Source organism: Mobula birostris, chromosome 5 (genome assembly GCF_030028105.1).
Source record: "Mobula birostris isolate sMobBir1 chromosome 5, sMobBir1.hap1, whole genome shotgun sequence".
NCBI classification, from domain to species: domain Eukaryota; kingdom Metazoa; phylum Chordata; class Chondrichthyes; order Myliobatiformes; family Myliobatidae; genus Mobula; species Mobula birostris.
Genome location: NC_092374.1, coordinates 169,975,990 through 169,999,175, shown reverse-complemented (window position 1 = coordinate 169,999,175; position 23,186 = coordinate 169,975,990). Strand labels below are relative to the sequence as shown.

At 41.4% G+C, this 23,186-nt stretch overlaps 1 protein-coding gene across 2 annotated transcripts in view; it reads right to left on the bottom strand.

The window, feature by feature from the left end:
* clybl (citrate lyase beta like) overlaps positions 1-23,186 on the bottom strand; it is a 153,749-nt gene that overhangs the window by 65,658 nt on the left and 64,905 nt on the right. The gene's annotated exons all lie outside the window — the stretch shown is intronic.

Sequence of the window (23,186 nt, the reverse complement as noted above, 5' to 3'; positions counted from 1 at the left end):
GTGCACCGTAAGGCTGTGTGCTTAGTCCCCTGCTCTACTCGCTTTATACTTATGACTGTGTGGCTAAGCACAACTCCAATGCCATATTTAGGTTTGTTAAGTTTGTCATTGGCCAAATCAAGGGAGGTGACATCAGCATATAGGAGGGAGCTTGAAAATCTGGCTGAATGGTGCCACAACAACAACCTCTTACTCAATGTTAGCAAGACCAAGAAGCTGATTATAGACCTTAGGAGAAGCCAGTCCTCATCGGGGAATTGGATGTGGAGAGGGTCAGCAACATTAAATTCCTAGGTGTTATCATTTCTGGGAACCTGTCCTGAACCCAGCAGGTAAATGCAGTACAATTATGAGGAAAGCACAGCTGTGCCTCTACTTCCTGAGGAGTTTGTGAAGATTCGGCATGACATCTGACACTTTGAGAAACTTCTATAGATGGGTGGTGGAGAGTATACTGACTGGCTGCGTCGCAGCCTGGTTTGGAAACACCAGTGCTCTTGAACGGAAAATCCTACAAAAACTAGTGAATATGGCCCAGTCCATCACGGGTAAAGCCTCTCCTTGACTGAGCACATCTAAATGGAGTGTTGTCCCAGGAAAGCAGCATTCATCATCAGGAATCAGCCCACATGCCCAACACCCAGGTAGCACTTTCTTCTCACTGCTGCCATCAGGACTGACAGGGACAGCTATCACCCCTCAACCATCAGGTTCTTGAACCAAAGGGCATAACTTCATTCAGCTTCATTCCCCATCAGTGAACTCTTCCCACATTATGACTCACTTTCAAGGACTCTTCATCTCACGTTCTCGATATTTATTGCTTAGTTATTTATTATTATTATTACTATTACTTCTTTTTTTCCTCTTTATATTTGCACATTGGTTGTCCACCGTATTGGTGCAGTCTTTCATTGATTCTGTTATGGTTATTGGATTTATTGAGTTTGTCTGCAAGAAAATGAATCTCAGGTTTGTATATAGTGATATATATGTACTTTGACAATAAATTTACTTTGAACTTTGAATTTAAGAGACTTTGACATAGACACAGAAAGAGTTCTATTTCGTCCTGATGAAGGGTCTTGACCCAAAATGTCGACTGTTAATTTATTTCCACAGATGCTGCCTGACCTGCTGAGCTCCTCCAGCCTCTAGAGCTGTATGTGTGTTACGCTTATGCAGGCACATAAGACCATAAGACTATAAGATAAAGGAGCAGAAGGAGGCCATTCGGCCCATCGAGTCTGCTCTGTCATTCAATCATGGGCTGATCCAATTCTTTCAGTCATCCCCACTCCCCTGCCTTCACCCCATACCCTTTGATGCCCTGGCTAATCAAGAACCTATCTATCCCTGCCTTAAATACTCCCAATGACTTGGCCTCCACAGCTGCTCGTGGCAACAAATTCCACAGGTTTACCACCCTCTGACTAAATTAATTTCTCCGCATCTCGGTTCTAAATGGACATCCTTCAATCCTGAAGTCGTGTCCTCTTGTCCTAGAATCCCCTACCGTGGGAAATAACTTTGCCATATCTAACCTGTTCAGGCCTTTTAACATTAAGAATGTTTCTATGAGATCCCCCCTCATTCTCCTGAACTCCAGGGAATACAGCCCAAGAGATGCCAGATGTTCCTCATATGGTAACTCTTTCACTCCTGGAATCATTCTCGTAATTCTTCTCTGACCCCTCTCCAATGTCAGTACATCCTTTCTAAAATAAGGAGCCTAAAACTGCACACAATACTCCAAGTGTGGTCTCACAAATGCCTTATAGAGACTCAACATCACATCCTTGCTCTTATATTCTATACCTCCAGAAATGAATGGCAACATTATATTCGCCTCCTTCACAACCAACTCAACATGGATGTTAACCTTTAGGGTATCTTGCACAAGGACTCCCAAGTCCCTTTGCGTCTCTGCATTTTGAATTCTCTCCTCATCTAAATAATAGTCTGCCCGTTTATTTCTTCCACCAAAGTGCATGACCATACACTTTCCAACATTGTATTTCATTTGCCACTTCTTTCCCCATTCCCCTAAACTATCTAAGTCTGTCTGCAGGCTTTCTGTTTCCTCAACACTACCCGCTCCTCCACCTATCTTTGTATCATCGGCAAACTTAGCCACAAATCCATTAATGCCGTAGTCCAAATCATTGACCTACATTGTAAAAAGCAGCAGTCCCAACACCGACCCCTGTGGAACTCCCTGTGGATCCCTTTATTCCCACTCTCTGTTTTCTGCTGACCAGTCAATGCTCCACCTATGCGAGTAACTTCCCTGTAATTCCATGGGCTCTTATCCTGCTAAGCTGCCTCATGTGAGGCACCTTGTCAAAGGCCTTCTGAAATTCCAAGTATACCATGTCTACTACATCTCCTTTGTCTACCCTGCTTGTAATTTCCTCAAAGAATTGCGGTAGGTTCGTCAGGCAGGACTTTCCTTTCAGGAAACCAAGCTGGCTTTGGCCTATCATGTCATGTGCCTCCAGGTACTCCGTAATCTCATCCCTAACAATTGGTTCCAACAACTCCCCAACCACTGATGTCAGGCTAACAGGTTTATAGTTTCCTTTCTGCTGCCTCCTACCCTTCTTAAATAGTGGAGTAACATTTGCAATTTTCCAGTCATCTGGTACAATGCCAGAATCTATCGATTCTTAAAAGATCATTGTTAATGCCTCCGCAATCTCTCCAGCTACTACTTCAGAACTTGAGAGTGCATTCCATCAGATCCAGGAGATTTATCCACCCTCAGACCATTAAGCTTCCTGAGCACCTTCTCAGTCGTAATTTTCACTGCACAAACTTCACTTCCCTGACATTCTTGAATGTCCGGTATACTGTAGACAGCTTCCACTGTGAAGGCTGATGTAAAATACGCATTCAGTTCCTCTGCCATCTCTACGTCTCTCATTACAGTGTCTCCAGCGTCATTTTGTATTGGTTCCATATCTACCCGTGACTCTTTTTTACCCTTTATATACTTAAAAAAGCTTTTAGTATCTTCTTTGATATTAGTTGCCAGCTTCCTTTCATAATTTATCTTTTCCTTCCTAATGACCTTCTTAGTTTCCTTCTGCAAGTTGAAAAAAATAGACAGTTGTGGGCTGTGTAGGAGGAAAAGGTTTGATTGATTGTGGATTAGGTTTATACAGGTCCACATAACATTCTGGGTCAGTACCGTGATGTACTGTTTATGGTCTGTGTCTTATATGACATGAAATTTGTTGTTTTGTGGCAGCAGTACAGTGCAAAGATACAAAATTACTATATATATAAAATTCCAATAAATTGAAACGTAGACAGAAGAGTCACCAGCAAATCCAAAAGAGAATCCAGAGAACCTTTATTTAACCTACAGAGTGGAAAGAGGGTTCTGCTCGCCATCACTGGAATGATTGAAGACAATGGTATTAAATACACTAGTGAGGAAGGAATAGAAGGATCGGTTGGTAGGTTGAAAGAAAACTGTTATGAAACACGAACACTTGGGCTCAATGATCATTATCTGTCTATTAGACTCAATGTAGTTTCAATGCAATATATACAGTCACCCTCTGGTACCTCACCATCAGAGATATTACCCATGTGTCAACTGATGATAATTGCCAGTGAGACTCTTTGGCAGTCAAGGCATCACAATCAGGTCAAATTAACATCTGTACTTAATCATTTGCAACAGAGTTCATTGGGCCGTACTTCAAAATAGAACCCCACCCACTTTTTTGTCAGGTTTAATGCAGATCTACCAGCACTAATTCTGATTAATGCCTAGCTGAATGTGCTACTTAGCTAGCGCCAAGGAGGAAAATGGTGAAATCCCCCTCCGTGGGTAGAATCTTTGAATATTTAGTGTCATTGTCCCTGAGCAACTTGATTCCAGAACACTTTTCAAACATGTAACTGCAGCTCCTGAAATGCATTATGGGATATGTTCTTGAGCTACATCACTGTATGGTCTGGGTTTCTGTCAGTTACCCAAGAGGATGAAAAAATTCTTTTGGGTATTGATAGTCCAGCAAACAGGAAAACATTAAGGAATTGACCTGGGATCTACTGGGGCTGATGCATAAAACACAAGGTTTCATAATGTCGAGGTCTAAAGTATTACTAGGCAAAAGTCACCATTTATCTTTCGGATGAGATGTTAAACCCAAGACAGATGTTAATGCTTCCACTTCACTATTTAGGTGGGCAGAAGTGTCCAGTTCAGTATTTATTCCTCATAAAAACAACAAGTTTGTTTAAATTTAACAGTAAAAAAAACAACCCCTGCTTTTCAGGTGGTGGGCTATCAAATATAATTCACATTGGGACCGAAAAAAGAGATATTAGAACAGATGAGCAAACACGATAAGTTTTGAGCACACTAAAACACACAAAAAAAAAGTGTTTAAGGATGGCAATTCTAGCAAATTTCTGCAGATGTACGATGGAGTATTCTGACTGGCTGCATCACAGTCTGGTATCGAGGCTCCAATGCACAGGATTGCAAGAAGATACAGAGGGTTGTAGTCTCATCAGCCAGCTCCGTCATGCATCAAGGACATTTTCAAAGGGCAGTGCCTCAAGGAGGCATCCTTCACCAAGGTCCATCACCATCCAGGACACACCCTCTTTCATCACTCCCATCAAAGAGGAGGTACAGAAGCCTGATGACGTACACTCATCATTTTACGGAGAGCTTCTTCCCCTCTGCCATCAGACCTCTGAATGATCCATGGGCGCATGAACACTACCTCACTATTTCTCTTTTGCACCTTGTTTATTTTTTAATTGTAACTTATAATGATTTTTATGCCTTGCACTCTGCTGCTACCACAAAAACAAATTTAACAACAACGTCAGTGATAATAAACCTGATTTTTGTTGGGTATTTAATATTTCAGTAAAATTTGAGTAATATTGTAAATATATTATTTGATTAAGCATTCTTGTTCATTTAAATAATTCATTGTGAGTGAAATGTAAAAACAAGTGAATTGCACACATTGTGATACGTACATGCCTTGCTTAAAATAAACACCAAGTTAGACACGTTATTTCGGACTCCCTTGTTTTTCTTCCAATTAGTTTTATGCTTTTGAGTTACATAACAACTCTGATTCAATTCCAGAAGCCCAGTTGATGAAATCATGGTTGTTGATGATGGCAAGATTAATTACGAGAAGATTATCTGCTGATTATCACTTTTGCTGTCATGGAGGGTTTGCTGTGTGTAACTTGACTCCTCTGTTTCCTACATTTTTCACAGTGTTTGGACATCAAAAGTAGTTTTGTGACTGTAAAGTTCTTTAAGATGCCCCAAGGTCATAAAGGTGCGACGTAAATGCAAACTCTTTTTGAATCAAAATTATCGAATCGTAGTTAATGTAATCAGTATCAGATTTATTACCACTAATTTCCATGACATGAAATATGTTGTACTGTGACAGGAGTATGTAGCAAAGACAAAAAAAATTACTATAAATTACAAATATAGTGCAAACAAAATAAAGGCAGAATGACGTATTGGTTCATGACTGTTAAGAAATCTGATGCAGGAGGTTAAGAACTGTTTCTAAATCATTGAGCGTGGGTCTTCTGGCTCCAGTACCTCCTCCCCAATGCTATTAACAATAAGAAGGCAGATCCGGATGGTGAAGGTCCATTTTGTATTGTAGCTTTTGATTTTTAAAAAGATAATATTATTATGTGGCCAAATGGAAAGTCATGGGTTGAAGGAGGAAATGATTACTTCCACTGCGTAATTAAAAGTGCTAACTGTATAATGGAGTAATCTGAACTTGTAGTGGAACAAAAACAGATGTGTTACTTTTGCTAAACAGATGAATAAGTTGCTGATGGATGGGAAATAAGTCCTCTGCCTGAAAGTTAAACCAGACTGAGTGGAAATTTCTAATCTAAAAGAACACTGAAAGGAAGAAACAAACAATCTGCCAGAGAAACTCTGCTGGTCGAGCAGCATCTGTGGAGGGAAAGGAATTGTTGGCATTTCAGGTTGGTACCTGTACCCTGCATCAGGACTGAGGGTGGAGTGGACGATAGCCAGTACAGAAAGGAGAGGAGTGGTGGTGAGACACAGGCCAGCAGGTGACTGGGGGACCGAGGAGCGGAGGAGGAAGGCAAGCAGGTAGGGGAAGGGCAGGGGTGAGATTGGAAGACAGAGGCAGGCAAGGAAAGGGCAGATGGAGCCTGTAGGAGGAGTTGATTGGGCAGCATCAGAAGGTTTGCCCTTTTGTGAGTATGATTGTAGTTTGAATCCCTGCATGGTCTCACCACATTTTATTTTTCCAACCTCCCCCAACCTCATAACCATCTACAGAATGTCCCAAGCTACTCTAACATCAACTCAAACCAGCAGCACCTACCACTGAGAGTTGAGGGCATAAGGTGCATGAGGTAACCTCCAGATAGTGGTCCTTTTCTCATTCACATGCTGACCCTACAATGGACATGTACTGCTGCCCCTCCCATCAGACTACCAAGCACCATCTTGTTCGGCTGGCAGTGGGAGGTCCATCCTACTCAGAACTTTCCCCTACAGATGAGCCATTAACCCCAATGTATGCAGCCCTTAATATGGCTGCATTGCGGAAGAGACAGTCGACAACCTGCCTGTAGACAGTGGATTTGCTAAGAGATTGTAGGGATGGGTGTCATGACAGCATCTGCATAACAGAGGACTCTCTGATCTAAGGGCTGTTCCCGGGCATCAGGTGCTGCTGGAAGGCAATTAGCTACTTGAAGGATGCCTGAAACTTGTTGGCTTTCTGGTACAGAAAGATGTCCTTAAGGGATACGGCCGACTGGCGCAGTCCGGGTTGCAGAAGTACGTGCTGAAGGACACCTGAAATTCGGTGCAGCAAATGCCAAGGCTCTGTGGGGAAGGACCACAGTCTATGGTCCTTTTGCTAATGCGTATGGAGGGACAGAGTTGAAGAAGCCCCTCAAGCAATGAAAGGGGTATTACCACAAGCTTATCACCATTGCTTGAGGGGCAATGGTGCTAGGCTTGTGTGCTTTCTTTCAAATTTACACTACTGAATACAACGGCCATTCAAGGTGATGTCTTGCCCTGTTTCTTCCTTCGTTATATTTATTTACCATGAATAAAATCTATGCCTTCATCATCAGTTGGTACTCCCTCCGAAAAAGCACTATGGGAACACCTTCGCAACATGCATTACAGCGGTCAAGAAGGCAGCTCTCACCAGCTCCTTCCCAAAGTAATGACACTGTGCTAGCTGTACCTTGAGGGGCAGAGGTCCCTAGTTTTAGAATTCCCTTCCTAAACCTCTCTGTTCCTCCTTTATGGCACTTCTTCACACCTATCTATTCAAACAAGGTCTGGGTTACCCTCTCCAGTATCTCCATAGGTGGCTCTATCAGTCAGTTCAGCATTGAATGAACAACAACCGAATAAAAAGAGGAAAATATTATCAATCAAGTGTTCTTGCTTCTGTAAACCAATGGAAATGTTCTCTAGGGAAAAGTGAATGAGTTGACATAAACACAAAAGGTTCTGCAGACACTGGAAATCTTGAGCAACACAAGATACTGGAGGAACCCATCAAATCAGATGGTATCTATGGAGAGGAATAAACAGCTGACGTTTCAGGCTGAGACCTACATCTGGACTGGAAAGGAAGAGGGTAGAAGTCAGAATAACAAGGCAGGGGAGGGAAAGAAGTACAAGGTGGCACTTGATAGATAAAATAAGTTGAAATACTGTGCAAATGTCTTAAGCACATACAGTATATATAGCCAGGGTGCCACAGACTTTTCACAGTATTATAGTAATTTTATGTATTGGATTGTACTGCTACCGCAAAAAAAAATCATGACATATGTGAAAGGTGATAAACCTGATTCTGATATGGGACTCTGTTGTAGACTGAGAGTGGGGCAGGGGGTATCTTTTTTGAGAAGAGGGGAAGGGAGAGGGGAGGAAGTGGGAAGTATCAGAAAGACATTCTGTAATGATCAATAAACCAATTGTTTGGAATCAGATTGCCTTGCCTGGTCATTCAGGGCTGGGTGTGTCAGTACCTGTGCCACCTCCTGCCCCTGGCACTCCTCCTCTGCCACCTATCCCATACCCCTCCCACAATGCTCCATCATCACCATTCCCAAAATCCTCTGCTCCCGCCAGATTTACAAACGCGCCAAATAGAGTACTGTGCAAAGGTCCTAGGTACCCTAGCTATACATACGTGCCTAAGACTTTTGCATAGTACTGCAAGTTATGGCATTTATAGATGTTATCAAACATTGTCCATGTCTTGTTTAGATCTTGATGAGTCACTCCCAACTTCAGTAAGGACTCTTAAACAGTAAAAGGATCACCACTATGCACTTAGTATCACTTGCTGAAAGATAAATCTTGGTCAGGATACTGGGTTGAACTTCCCTCCTTTCTTCAAAACAGTGCAGTGAAATTAGTTTATGACCACTTTAGTAACATTTAATCCTTCATAATTCCTTGGTGCTGCACTGGACTTTACACTCTAGTCTTTAGGCAGGATTAGAGCTCAGAACAACCTGACTGGGTGGCTGTCTGATCCCATGGAGCCCTGACTGAGCATAGCTAGATTGAACAATAACATTCTAAGTTTGCAGGTGAAGAGTAATAATTAAAGTGCTCTTAAACACAATTAAACCACTCATCCTTTCCAAAACTACAGACAGATGTATTACCAGATATTTGAAATAATTTATCGTTTCAAAACGTTACCTTTTATTCTTCGTGTACAGAAAAATGTCATGTGCTGATGAAGACTTGAAAATTAATGGTTACAACCATTACTGTAATTGCACGACAACTGTGGATTCTAAATGATTGAAACACAGAAGCAATAAAATGATTGGATTGCTTGAATGAAAAGCTTATTGTGGTAACCAAAAGCCAAAGCATTAAGGAAGTTATAATGATTCACTGCAAAATGCAAGGACTATAAATTTTAAAAACAACAAACAAAAGAAAATTAAATCATGTCATAACAATTTGTATAATTCAATTTCATGCTTTTTCTTCAGAGCTACTGTGCACTTTAAGGTTTTGTTTACAATCATAGATTGCCTTTGCTTGGATCATGTGACATTGCCTAAAGCCTTAACTCAAGAGGGCAAACTAGTGCAATAAAAGTTAATACCCAGCGTGAAACAGCTAGTCATTAAAGGCAAAGAATCACCAAAGTAAAACATTCTCAATGAAGGACAGAACAAAAAATTACTGAAATTATCTGGGGCACAAAAGAATGGTGAAGGAACGAATCAATGAGTTCTCCTCAACACAAGAGCTGACTGAATGTCCCTGTCTTCATTAAAAGGGATAAAACAGCGGCAAGTGGTTTCAATAACTAGTCTCAGGAGCTATCCAAGTACCACTTATGCCTGTTTATTCCTCATGACCTCATTAGTATGGATATTTTTTGTCTGAGTCCAAATAGTTAAAAAGAAAATGCAAATTCTTTTAAGAGATGACCAACCCAGAAACCAAATACAAGGGACCAAAGTCAAAACAATTAAGAAAAAAACAACTTTTACCTGAAACATGATATATGGCCGAATGTGAGAAAGCATTGTAGATGGTAATGTAGGCAAGGGCTGTTAACTTAGCATTTTTATTGACTTTGAGACAGAGAATAACCTGGCACATTATAGTGTGCATTCTGGCGCAGACATTCAGACCCTTTGGTCCCTATTGTACTACTTTGAACAGAATAAAGAGAAACCCCACTGTTTGGAAATCCAGCAGAACATCCCCACAACACAGCACAACTGTTCCCTCATGCATGAATGGGAGAGAGATAAAAGGGAAAAAATGGACTTCTGAGGTACGGCAAAAAAACAAAAGCATCAAAAGTGCTGATCATGAGGGAATGACACAACTGGTTGCCGTGGAAAGGGAGGCAGAACGAAGTTCAAACAATGGTGCGGACAGCTAAGTGACATGTAGAAAAATTGTAAAAAAAATACACAGAAGAAATGCTTCTGTTATTGTGGTATAATAAAATGGGAAACAATGCACACCAAATTCCTTCAGGTTTAAAAAGTAACACTCAAATTTGTAACCTCAGAACCAACACAATACGCTGTGCGGACGTGACTGCAGCAAGCACAGTTCAAATAATTCTAATCAAACCTTGCTGCACGTTTCTGCAATACTCCGTGAACTCAATTTTCGACGATTCAAGCACAAAATCAGTTCCCTATGGATATTCCCAGCTGCCCTAGTTGAGAGATCTTCAGCACTAAACAATAAGCACTCATCTGTAATCACATCTTACTTTTGATCATCCTTGAATTTAAGCACTCCACGAGCCTCAGCTGCCAAGGTCTTAATGTCCAGGATTAACTCTCTAACTTCTCCACCACACTCTCCTCCTTTGAGAGCTTCTTAAAATTTGGACAGATTTGCCTGATAAGACACCTCTGGGTCAGCTTTCATACTTAGTTATTCTATAACCACAAGAATGTTGCTGCCTTTAAATGCGTTCCAATTCTAGTATCTCCTTTAAATGCTTCCCAGTTTCCAAAGCCACCACCTCTACCAGCAGGAAGGACAAAGGCAGAAAAAGCACGGGGAAGACCACCTCCTGGAAGTTGCCGCCCAAGTCAAACACCATTTTGACTTCAAAGTGAAAGTAAATTTATTATGATCAAAGCACATATATGTTACTGTACACTACCTTGAGTTTCATTTTCTTGCAGGCATTCACAGGAAAATAAAGAAATACAAAAGAATTTTTATGAAAAACTGTACATAAACAAAGGCTGACAAATAAGCAATGTGCAAAAGAAGATAAATCATGCAAATACTTATAATAATGGAAATGTATCGCTGTTCCTTCACCATCACTGGGTCAAAATCCAGGCAATCTTTCTCTATCTTCACACCTCAAGAATGACAGCGGTTCAAGAAAGGCAGCACTCTACCACCATCTTCTCAGGAGCAATTAGGATTGGGCAATTAAGTGTGGGCTCAGCCTGTGCTGTGTTATAGGAGCACTGTTGACTGCGACCTGTCAAGCAGCATCTCCATCTGGCTTGGCAGCAGCCGACCATCGGACCAGAAGTCCCTACAAAGAACCATGGGAACAGCTGGGTCTCCCTAACAACCATCAGGGACATTTATCAGGAGTGCTGCGTACACAAGGCCCTCAGTATTATTAAGGATCCCACCCATCCAAACAGCATCCTCTTTAACTTTCTACCATCCAGCAGGAGACTCCAATGCATAAAAACATGAACGGTCAGGGTGGGAAACAGTTTCTTTCCTCAGGCCATTAAACTTCTGAAGAACATGTCACATTCATCCTGCTGCATCACATTCAAAGTGTCACAGGTTAATCTGTTCTGTACCTTACAATATTCAATTTATACCCTTTGGTTTGTTTGTTTGTGACCCATCTTTAGATTTCATCCTTAACTTCATAAGTTATTATGTGTTATGAACAGTGCTTTACACCGTTTCAGAGAAACCTTGTCTTGTTTGACGGTATACATGTATATAATTAAATGACAATAAACTTGACTTGACTTGACTTGAAGCCACATCCTTTGACAGAATATAACAGAAATATTATTTTAATCTTACCTTTAGTGGTATGAAAGAGGGACCTGCTGAAAATTTGGTATTCTCTGATGAATGCCCATCAATGCACAGCAGAGTTTTCAGCATTTTCTTCTTGATCTCAGGTTTTCAGCATTTTACTTTCTTTACTATATATATTCAGGTGGTTCTAAAGTTCCCAGCGAATTCTAGAGTTGAATTAGTCGATCCTGGCCAGGGAAGCAGTAAGCACCCTTTAACTGTAGTTACTGTTGTAATGTAAGAAACGCCCCAGGTCAGCACCTTTGAACATCAATATGATTCCCCGGGTGATGGGGGCTCCACCATTAAGGACCCCCATCACCCACGACATGCCCTCTTCTCATTGCTACCATTAGGGAGGAGGTACAGGAGTCTGAAGTTACATACTCAACATTTTAGTAACAGTTTCTAGCCATCTGGCATCAGACTATTGAACGTACAATAAACCACCCCATGAACACTCACTCACTGTTTTTGTTCTCCTTTTTCACTACTGATTGAATTTAACTATATATATTTCTAATTGTGATTTATAGTATTTTTATTTATTCTACCACTGCTGTTGGAAAACAGAAAAATTTCATGACATACGTCAGTGATATTAAAACTGATTCTGATAATCAATAATCTGTTTTGGTGAGCTTATTACAGTGATTAAAATTGGTCAGCGCTACCCCATTGTCCGAAATAGTGCTGCTGACTCTTTTGGCTCCAGACGAGCAAACAGAGCCTTAGCTTAATACCCCAAAGGACAGTTCCTCTGGCAGCGTGGCACCCCTTTCATACTGGCACCGTTCTCAAGCCTCTGAAGTAGGACGAGGTGATCTTTTGTTGTCTCCAGTTTCTCTCTCCACAGATGCATTTTGGGAGTACTAGGCCAAGCACTTTGGGAATACAAATGAGGCCAGGACATGCACCATGAATGGTAGGGTTCTGGGAATTACCGAGAAACAGGGAGTTCTTGGTGTACAAGTCCAAAATTCATTGCAGGTGACAACATAGGTTGCTAACGTGGTTAAGAATTCATGTGGGTTGCTGGCCTTCATTAGTTGGGATGTTGAATACAATAGCAAGGAGGTTAGACTCCAACTTTATAAAACATTTATCAGCTCACAACTGAAGCATTGCATGAAGTTCTTGTTACCACAGTCATTATAACAAAGACGTGATAAAGTTGGAGAGATTCACCAAGATGTTACCTGGGATGAGGTGTTTCAGTTGTGAGGAGAGAGACTGGAGAGGCTGCATCTGTTCACTCTGGGGCAGAGGAGGTTAAGAGGGGACAGGACTGAAGAATATAAAAGAATGAGGGGTTCAGATAGGGCAGATGGCGAGTATCAAAGGCAGGTGAAACCAGAGGATGCAGGTTTAGGGTATGAGGGGAGCCGAGGGCGGACTTGTTTCACCCCGACAGTACAGTACCTGGAATGAATCACTAGAGACAGCAGTACAAGCAGAGTCACTGACCACATTGAATTGAAGACGTCTACCTGGTACTTGAATCACCTGGGCATACAGGGCCCCATAGTCAGTGAGGAAAATGGGATTGACACAGATAGGTGCTCACTGGTTAGTACAGGTAACCATGGTGAACTGAATAGTCTGCTTCCAGGCTGTATGACTCTCTCACCCCATGAACTGACCTGCTGAGTGTTTGCAGCATTTTCTGTTTTCACTTCACAATTCCAGCTTTTTGCTTTTGTTTCCAAATCTCCCATTGTCTTCTTTATCCGGTTCTTCTTTTTTAAAGGCTTATTTTTTCATACCCAGAGACCTGATCCTCCAGAATACTAACTTCAAAATGTTTTAGTTTACCTTGCATTTCCTTTTAGTTTCCTTGATTTTCTTCAGCAGAATGAGCTTCCCAAAACTGAGCACTCATTCACTGTAGATACCACAAGCTCTATCATGTAAAAAAATCAAACTGGACTGCACTATTGTATATGGATTGACTGTGCCCCAAGGACTGTAATTGGGTAAATAAATGTATATAATTATAGACAATAAATAGATCACTCAATGGTATTCTGTTGTGAAGCTTTAGCTGAGATTTAATTTACTTCCGTTTGGGGGATTTTGCATGAAAATATATGTCTTACTTATGCCATTTCTGAAGTCAGAAGGTAGCACACTCATGTCCCCTTCCAGAGAGCTCAGCAGAGAAAATCTGGGCTGACACTCCAGTACTGAAGAAGTACTGTCACCTTCAGAGGTGCTGAATGTGGGAGAAGATGCTAATCTGTGACTTCATGAGCTCTGTCAAGCGGATTAATATAAAGTCCAACTGCACTGTTTTGAATGAGTTTTCCAAGTTTGACAGTACCAATACTTACCCCTCATTCAACCGACCAAAAGTTGATGATCTGGTCAGAATTACTCTGGCAACTTACTTACTGTGGGCCGCCGTACTTCCGAAATTATGGTGGTGACTAGATTTCAAAAGTGTTCAGTAGCAGTAAAACTCTTTAGGATAACTAGAGGTTATAAAATTATGATAAAAACATGTTTTTCTTTGGAAGTAGTGAATTCTGGAAGCTCATTTTATATTTTCAGAACTTCTTGTGTACAAATATCAGTTGTTCTCTGTGCCAAGCTTTTACATTTAATCTTTTATCTTTCTTTCTTATTTTCTACACTGACGTCTGTTTCAGTCCACTGTACCATCTTATCAAGATTTTCTGAATAGTCAAAACTGTCACGGTACTTCCAGCTGTGGCCTTACCAAGATCTTATATACATTTACAATTTTAATTCATCCTCAATATCTGCCACCATAAATATTATTCTATTGGCTCTCTTCATGGCTTAATCACATTCGACATGCCTTAAGAAACTCCAAAGCACTCTACATCCCCACTTCTTTCACATTTCTGAAATTCAGTATCTTATTAAGGACATCAGCAGTGGGAGGAAGAGGGAGCTTTTCCTCTGCTCAAATTAGGCTGCAACAGATGTCCTGGCAAACCAGGCAACCAGGGCATTAAACTGACGAGAAATCTGGGGACAGCGGTGGGAATGTAGTTACGGATCTAAATGGGAAAGGTAAAGACATAAAATGTTACAGACCAAGTGCTGGTAAATGGAATAGGTACTCACTAGTCAGCACTGACTTGGTGGGCCAAAAGACCTGATCTCTGCCGTGAGACTTCAACGTGCTAAAGGACCAGTCTCCATGACAATAAGCAGATTGTGATAAGAAGCACAGAGTTATAACACGTCAATGAACAAAGTGAAATGTTGCTAAAATGTAAGATTAAATGCATTGTATCAAGAGTAGCATGTAGATAGAAATAAATATCTTCAACCTAATATCAATTGTGGAGATATGGCTGCATGATGACACAGATTACGAATTAGACTTGGGAGAAGAGTTGAATTAGAACAGGCAATAAACAAATAAGTAAACAGATAGATAGACAGACAGATAGATATATAGTTATTTGTTGTGCACATGCCTCCAGGCAGAAGTCATCCTACAGGAAAGGGAATTAATCAAGAGTACAATAATTATGGGAGACTTTAATACCCACATATACTGGGCAAACCACAATGGCAAAATCAGTTTCTAGAATTAGTTCACAAAAACCCATTCAGGATATTTTCCTTGATCTATACATGATGAAAACTGATGATACCAGCTATTGCAGGACTTCACCTGGTTAATGAAATAGAGTTAATTTGTATCCTCAAAGTCAGCAATGCTCCAGGGGAAAAGTTATGATAATTTGACTGAGTTTTATAGCAAGTTTGAGACAGACACAGTCCAAATAAGATATTAGACCTGAACAAGCCAATTATATAGGCATGAGAAATAAATTAGGTAATGTAGGCTTGGGAGTTTGGTCAAGTAGATATGCTGTACATTCCACTGAGGAATAAAATCTCCATGTGAAAAGTGAGTCCACAGAGAGTGAAGTTAGTATTTGTTTAGAGGAAGAATCTTTTAACATTGACAAGTATGGCACCACACAACCCTGCAGCTGGAGAGTTTTGAAAAGCAGCAATAGGAGTTCAAATAATTGGTAAGGAGGAAGAAGAGAGAATTTGATTAAAAATTAGCAAAAAGAATATGAAATCATTTACAACGACGAAAAGAAAAACACATGAGACATCAAAAACTACTAGGGAATTCACAATATCTGTCAAATTATGTTTATTGTCATGTCCACTGTACACACATGCACAGGGTGCAATGAAAAACATAATTGCAGCAGCTTCACAGGCACATTGCATTAGGGACACAAAGTTCACAAAGGAAAATAACTTCTACAAATGATACAAGAAAGAATTCAACAGAACAAAAGTAACAGAGTCCATTGTGGTGCAAAGTGGTCATGGTGTTGCTATACTGAGGTAATGGTCTAGGTTGTGCAGGTTAGTTCAAGAACTGAACAGATAAGGGAAGAAGCTGTTGCTGACTGGTGGTGTGGAAATTCAGCCTTCTGTACCGCCTCCCCAATGTTAGCTGCAAGAATATGGCATGACCCGTATGGGTGGGAATCCTTGATGCTAAATAATGCTTTCTCGAGACAGCACCTCATGCAGTTGGTGGTTTTCAGGGGCTCCCAACCTTTTTTATACCATGGACCAATACTATTAAGCAAGGGGTCCGTGGATTCCTGGTGGGTTGGGATGTGTCCATGATGTATTGAGCTGATTCCACTGCCCTCTGCAGCTTCTTATGCTCCTGTGCCATACCAGACCTTGATGGAACCAGCATCAGAAATAATGGAGCCCAAGTCCCCAATGGCAGTGAGGAATATAGAGTAATTAGATAGATTAGATTAAATTAGATGCAACTTTATTGTCATTGTGCCGAGTACAGATACAAAGCCAATGAAATGCAGTTAGCATCTGACCAGAAATGCAAAGAGTAGTGTTATTTACAAAATAACTGCGAATAAAAGGTAAGTGCTACAGAACACAAATATAAAAGTACTGAGACAGTCCAATATGGGTGCAATACTGCTTAGCGCTGTGATGTGAGGTTCAGCAGGGTCACAGCCTCAGGGAAGAAGCTCTTCCTGAGCCTGCTGGTGCAGGAGCGGAGGCTCCTGTAGCGCCTACCGGATGGGAGGAGAGTAAAAAGTCCATGGTTAAGGTGAGATGCATCCTTGATAATGCTTTTTGCCCTGCCCAGGCAGCATTTATCGTAGATGTTCTCAATGGTGGGCAACTGGGTGCCGATAATCCACTGGGCAGTTTTCACCACATGCTGGAGTGCTTTGCGGTCCGATACGGGATAATTGCCATACCACACTGAGATGCAGTTGGTGAGTATGCTCTCAGTGGTACAGCAGTAAAAGTCCGTCAGTATCCTGGGACAGAGGTTTGAGCTTTCTTGATGCTCCTCAGGCAAAAAAGGCGCTGTTGCACCTTTTTGATCAGGGTGGAGGAGTTCAGGGACAGGTGAGATCCTCAGAAATGTGGACACCAAGGAATTTGAAGCTTGATACACGCTCCACTACAGCTCTGTTGATGTAGATGAGGACGTGAGTGTGGCTCCTAGCATGCCTGAAGTCCACAATGATCTCCCTGGTCTTCTGGGTGTTAAGGGCCAGGTTGTTGTCGGCACACCACGTGGCCAGATGCTGGACCTCGTCCCTGTAGGCCGTCTCGTCATCCCCTCTACCAGGCCAACCACCGTGGTGTCGTCTGCGAACTTGACTATGGAGTTAGAACCATGCACAGGAACACAGTCATAGGTGAAAAGGGAGTACAGAAGAGGGCTCAGCACACAGCCTTGAGGCACTCCGGTGTTTAGGGTGAGAATGGAGGATTAATAGCATTAGGTCAGAAAAAGATGGGGGAAAATTAAGACTAAATGCCAAAAAAATGCCCTGGACCTAACTTCCTTCATTCCAGAGTTACAAAGGAAGCAACTGCAGAGACAGTGGATTAACCTGTGATGACCTTCCAAAATCCTACAGACTCTAGAACAATTCCAGCTGAATGGAACAAAGTAAACATAATTTTACTATTCAAGGAGAGTGAAAAAATAGGAGATTTTAGATCAGTTGACAAAATACTGACACCAATAATAATAGGGGCAGTTTGATTATCATGACATGCTTTACCAAAACCAAATGCTTTTATGAAGGGAAGTACCAAGGTTACAGAAATTCTCAATGCTTTTTGAAAACATCTCTCTGTTCCCTCTCTAAAACTGCCTCCAGCCCTACAGCGTCTTGCTGTTGAGTACAGATCCGAAGGAAACCGTTGAATTGTAAGTATGTTTTCACATGAAAGTACAAGAAACAATTTCATTATCATATGAGTCCATGATGAAGAACGTGATGAGAATCAGTCAGAATCCAGACCTCCTCCATTCTCCTTTGAGACTGAGCATGAGCTGCAGTTATACTTGGAAATCCAGCACTAAATTGAATGATCTTTTCAACTAATCTAAAGATGCCAGCTCAGAGTGTATCCAAAAAAATACTAACCACACAAGCTCAATGTGAGCCTCACATCCGTAACAACACTACTGGTACTGGCATTGTTTTATTAGTGTCACATGTACCAAGATACGGTAAAAACTTGCCTTGCACACAGCATTGAGCCAGAACAAGGTAAAACAATAACAATGCGGGATAAAGTGTAACTGATACAGAGAAAGTGCCGTGCAGGTAAATGATAAAGTGAAAGATCATAATGAAGTAGATTGTGAGGCCAAGAGTCCACCTTATTGTCCAAGAGGTCTGTTCAAGAGTGTGGTAACAGTGGGACAGGAGCTGTCCTTGATCCTGGTGGCCTTCTTTAAGCTTTTAGTGCTGGATATACAGCAACTGATAATATATCTTTCCTGTTTCTCTTGAGAAGCATCTTGCCATGTTTTTGCCAAGTTAAAGGCAGCATGTAAGACTTGTGAACAGCTGTCTTATATGGTAAAGATGAACTCTTGTAAGCTCGATCGACCTCGTCATGACCCACTTTGTTTACCTGCACTACACTTTCTCTTGGACTGAAACACTATATTCTGCATTCTTTGTTTCTCTTTACTACCTTGATGTACTTACAGTACTGTGGAAAAGTCTTAGACACATTTATCAAAAATGTGCAAAAATCAGGTACCCTCTATACACACACACACACACACAGGGTGCCTAAAATTTTTGCACAGTGCTGTATTTGTCAACATGAAGCAGAGAGCGAGTCTGTAAATCTGGTGGGAGCAAAGGATGTTGGAAATGGTGAGGATGGAACGCCCCATGGGAATGATGTGGGACAGGTGGCAGGGGTGTTAGGGGTGGGGGATGGTGCAGGTGCAGACACACCCAGCCCTGAGACACTAGGCAAGATCATTTGATTCCAAACAATTGGTTTATTGATCTCTCTGGTGCTTCCTGCTTCCTCCCCTCTCCCTGCCATCGTCACACAATACAGACCCGTATCAGAATCAGGTTTATCATCACTCACATATGTCATGAAATTTGTTTTTTTTTGAGGCAGCAGTACAATGCAATACATAAAATTACTACAGTACTGTGCAAAAGTCTTAGATACACTATATATATATATATACACACACCTAAGACTTTTGCACAATATTGTATTTCCTGGAATGATCTGTTTGGATGGCACGTAAGCAAAAGCTTTTCACTCTTTCTCAGTAAAGGTGAAAATCATAAACCAATTAGATTAGATTAGATTATGAGGACACTCAGTTCCCGTTTATTGTTATTTAGAAATGCATGCATTAAAAAATGATACAATGCTCCTCCAGAATGATATCACAAAAAAAACAGGACAAACCAAGACTAACATAACAAGACCACATAATTATAACATATAGTTACAACAGTGCAAAGCAATACCATAATTTGATAAGGAACAGACCATAGGCACGGTAAAAAAAAGTTTCAAAGTCCCGATCGACTCATCATCTCACGCAGGTGGCAGAAGGGAGAAACTCTCCCTGCCATGAACCTCCAAGTGCTGACAACTACCGATGCAGCACCATTGGAAGCACCCGACCGCAGCAGACTCTTGAGCGCTTTGACCCCCGCCCCGGCCACCGAGCCACCGAGCAACAAGCAAAGCCGAGGACTCGGGGCCTCCTCCTCAGGAGATTCTGGACCACACAGTAGCAGCAGCAGCAAAGCAGGCATTTCAGAAGTTTCACCAGATGTTCCTCCATGCTCTCACGTCCGTCTCCATCAAATCAGGATTGTGCACGGCACCCTACTTGACAAATAACAGACATCACCACCGGCGTGGCTCATCGCGCCGCCATCTTCTCCTCCCAATTACAAAGTGGAAGCTGTTTTAACTTAAACGATTCTGGTTCAAAGGGAGAAATGAAAGTAAAACAATGGCTTCCTGACTCAGCCAGTTCCATTGCGGCACAACCCTCCCCACCAGCGAGGACATCTTTAAGAGTCAGTGCCTCAAGAAGGTGGCATCCATCTTTAAGGACCCTCACTGTCCAGGACATGCCCTTTTCTTGTTACTACCTTCAAACAGGAGACACAGGAGCCTGGAGATCCACACTCAATGATTCAGAAAAAGCTTCTTCCCCTCTATCGTCAGGTTTCTGAACAGTCCATGAACGCTACCTCAATATTCATTTTTTTTGCGTTATCTATTTATTTTTATAATTTATAGTTTTTATGTCCATTGCATTGCTGCTGCAAAAGGACAAATTTCATGTCATATAATAAAGTTCACTCTGATTCTGACTTCATTCTCATACGCTACTGTCCTTGTCATTCTCCGCAGAAGCTTCTGACTTTTTCCTTCCTCTCCAGTCATGATGAAGGGTGCTGGCCCGAAATGTTAACTGTTTACTCTTTTCCATAGATGCTGCCTGGCCTGCTGAGTTCCGCCTGAATTTTGTGTGTGTTGCTTTGGATTTTCAGCAGCTGCAGATTTTCCGGTGTTTACAGTAGAATCGAGGTAGAATCTGGTTGTTGCTGCCTGAAAGAGGAATGGATCCAAGGTTCCACAAAGCATCCTTCAGAAAAGAAAAGGGTAAATAACTTTAAAAGAAATAACAAACTACAGTGCTATTCGATAAGAGGAGAGCGTACTTCAAAAGAAATGACACAGTGAAGATGGGTCAAATAAGGTCCTGTTATGAAAATGTAATGGAAGCAATAAATAGAGGATATGGTTGCATGTCATAACACGTTCCAAATTTAACTTTAGTAATTACTTTAAATACATTTAATCCATTATATTTTATGGTAAAACTCAACCAGTTTACTCAAGTCAATACATGGGAAGGTAACAAAACTCCTGAAACTTTAATACTTGTATCACACCCTATATTAGTTTGAGTTGTAACCAAAGAGCTATTATTAGCCTTATGAAAGCCTGCCACAAAGCCTGATTAATGGATATAAATGCTGTAATTGATTAGCAGAGGAGTGGGAATTAAAACCGAGTTCAGCATCAATAATGATTGCTTGACAAAGGCAACTGACATAAAATGTAAAATGATAGCCTGCAGCCATAATGCCATCAAAGAGCAAAATCAGTTCAAATAAGGAGAGAGCCCTTGTCTCCTGTGCTCTGCATTTCTTGCCTTTTCTTTTGCTAATGTTGTGTGTTAAGCTGTGAGGAACTACTATGGAGGCTACGTGTCAATTCAGCTTCATACATCAAGTTGTAAAATTGCAACAGAAGAGAGCTAAATGACTCCATTATATCCTAACCCCTTCAATGGAGATACCCTTTTTCCACCTTCCCTTATTTAAACATGCAGATACCTCCCTGTTAAGTGTCTCATGTCATAACTAAATCAAAACTCCCCAGTTTTATTGTTAACTCCGTTGAGTGAATTGCAAGATTCTTTCATCTTCAGCCAACACAGGTTAATTTTGGAATTTAGATACTTTTACATCCCCCAGGAGCTCCTCAAATAAAGTCTGACAATTCTTGAAATAAGTAAAATATGAGTCAGTCAAAAAGTCTAGATAATTAAGCAGGACTGCAGGATGCCAATAAGTTTTACAACAATGAAGTTTTGATGTTCTTTCAGAATAATTTAACCCAACGCAAAGTGGCTGTCAAAGTGAGCGGTTTCCACTGATAAAAGTTAATAAGATGGTGGTGTGTCTTTAATCACAGAATGGACAGCTCCTTTTTTTGTCCTGCTCCTTCAGGTAAAATTTAATCAAGATAATATGTGAATGAAGATGTTAGCATTTGCTGAACGATGTTTTTTCGCAGCATTTTATTTTTTCCGTCAGTCAAAAGTAATTATACTATACTTTATCCCTTAGCCCTTATATTCTACCTCTCGTTCACAAGGAAGTCCAAGGTTTAGGGGTAACATGAGGGCGAACTTCTTTATTCAGAGAGTGGTAACTGTGTGGAACGAGCTTCCAGCAGAAGTGGTTGAGGCAGGTTTGATAGTGCCGTTTAAAGTTAAATTGGACAGCTATATGGACAGGAAAGGAATGGAGGGTTATCGGCTGAGTGCAGGTCGGTGGGACTAGGTGAGAGTAAGAGTTCGGCATGGACTAGAAGGGCCGAGATGGCCTGTTTCCATGCTGTAATTGTTATATAGTTATACGGTTATTTCTCAGGATGGCTTACATTTCAGTGGGGATGAGAGTGTCTTGCAACTATTCAAAGTTATGCGTTCCTCATGCACAGTACTCAAAGCAGTATTATCTTGCTGAAGTTAACATTACAATAACCTGTGGGAGATGGGCTTAAGTACTGGAGGAGACTACTTGGTCTGCCATGACTGTGCCAGCTCTGTTTACCCACTGCTTGCACTTTGTCCTCAATCTTGCACTTCTCTCCTTTTCCAGTAATTCTACCATTCCCCTTGGAATTTGCTTTCAGACAGTGTGTTCCAGATTACTTCTAACTGTGTAAAGTAAATCTCATCATCTCCAGGTTTGTTGTGGAATTACTCCTAAAACTGTGTCTTCCAATTAGATGTATTTTATTATTGCCATATTTACATTTTACATAGAAGGAGTTTATTTAGGCCATTATGTCTATGGAGGCTCTCAGAGCTTGCTGATTTCCCCAACACTTCACATGGCAGATCCAACATGTTATCGAAAACTCTGACACACTTCTATAGAGGCAGAGGCAGAGTTAAGATGGTGCTAAACGGCGAATCCTTTGCTTGCATCTTCAGAAACAGCTCTACTTCCATCTTTAATTTCTTTATTTTTCCCTTTCAGGGTTCTTTTGAGACCCTGACCTGGAGTTACATGCAGACCTCAGTTCTTTGCAGGAACCCATTCTCGGGGTTTCAGGACTGGCCATTATCTGACATGCCAAGGGTTCACCCTGAGAGTCTCGCTCGTATTTGGAAGCCTAAGGTCTCAGTGCTCTGGAGACGGGTGGATCGAGGGTTGGTGTCATGGCAGGAGACTCGTGTGTTGTTGGGGAGGCCAGGAAATCTTTCGCTGTGGGCCCGAAACCCGAGATCTTTGCGATCTTCAGGAACAGAGCTGGTCCTTCGAAACGGACTTCTAACATCATAAACCAGCAGGTTGTTGTTATGTCTCCCGCTTGCTGTGTAAATGGGGGACACCTCCCTCTCCCTTATTAGGGAGAGTGAGAATCTGTGGTTTGTCGAATGCTGGATGAAATGCGATAGCCT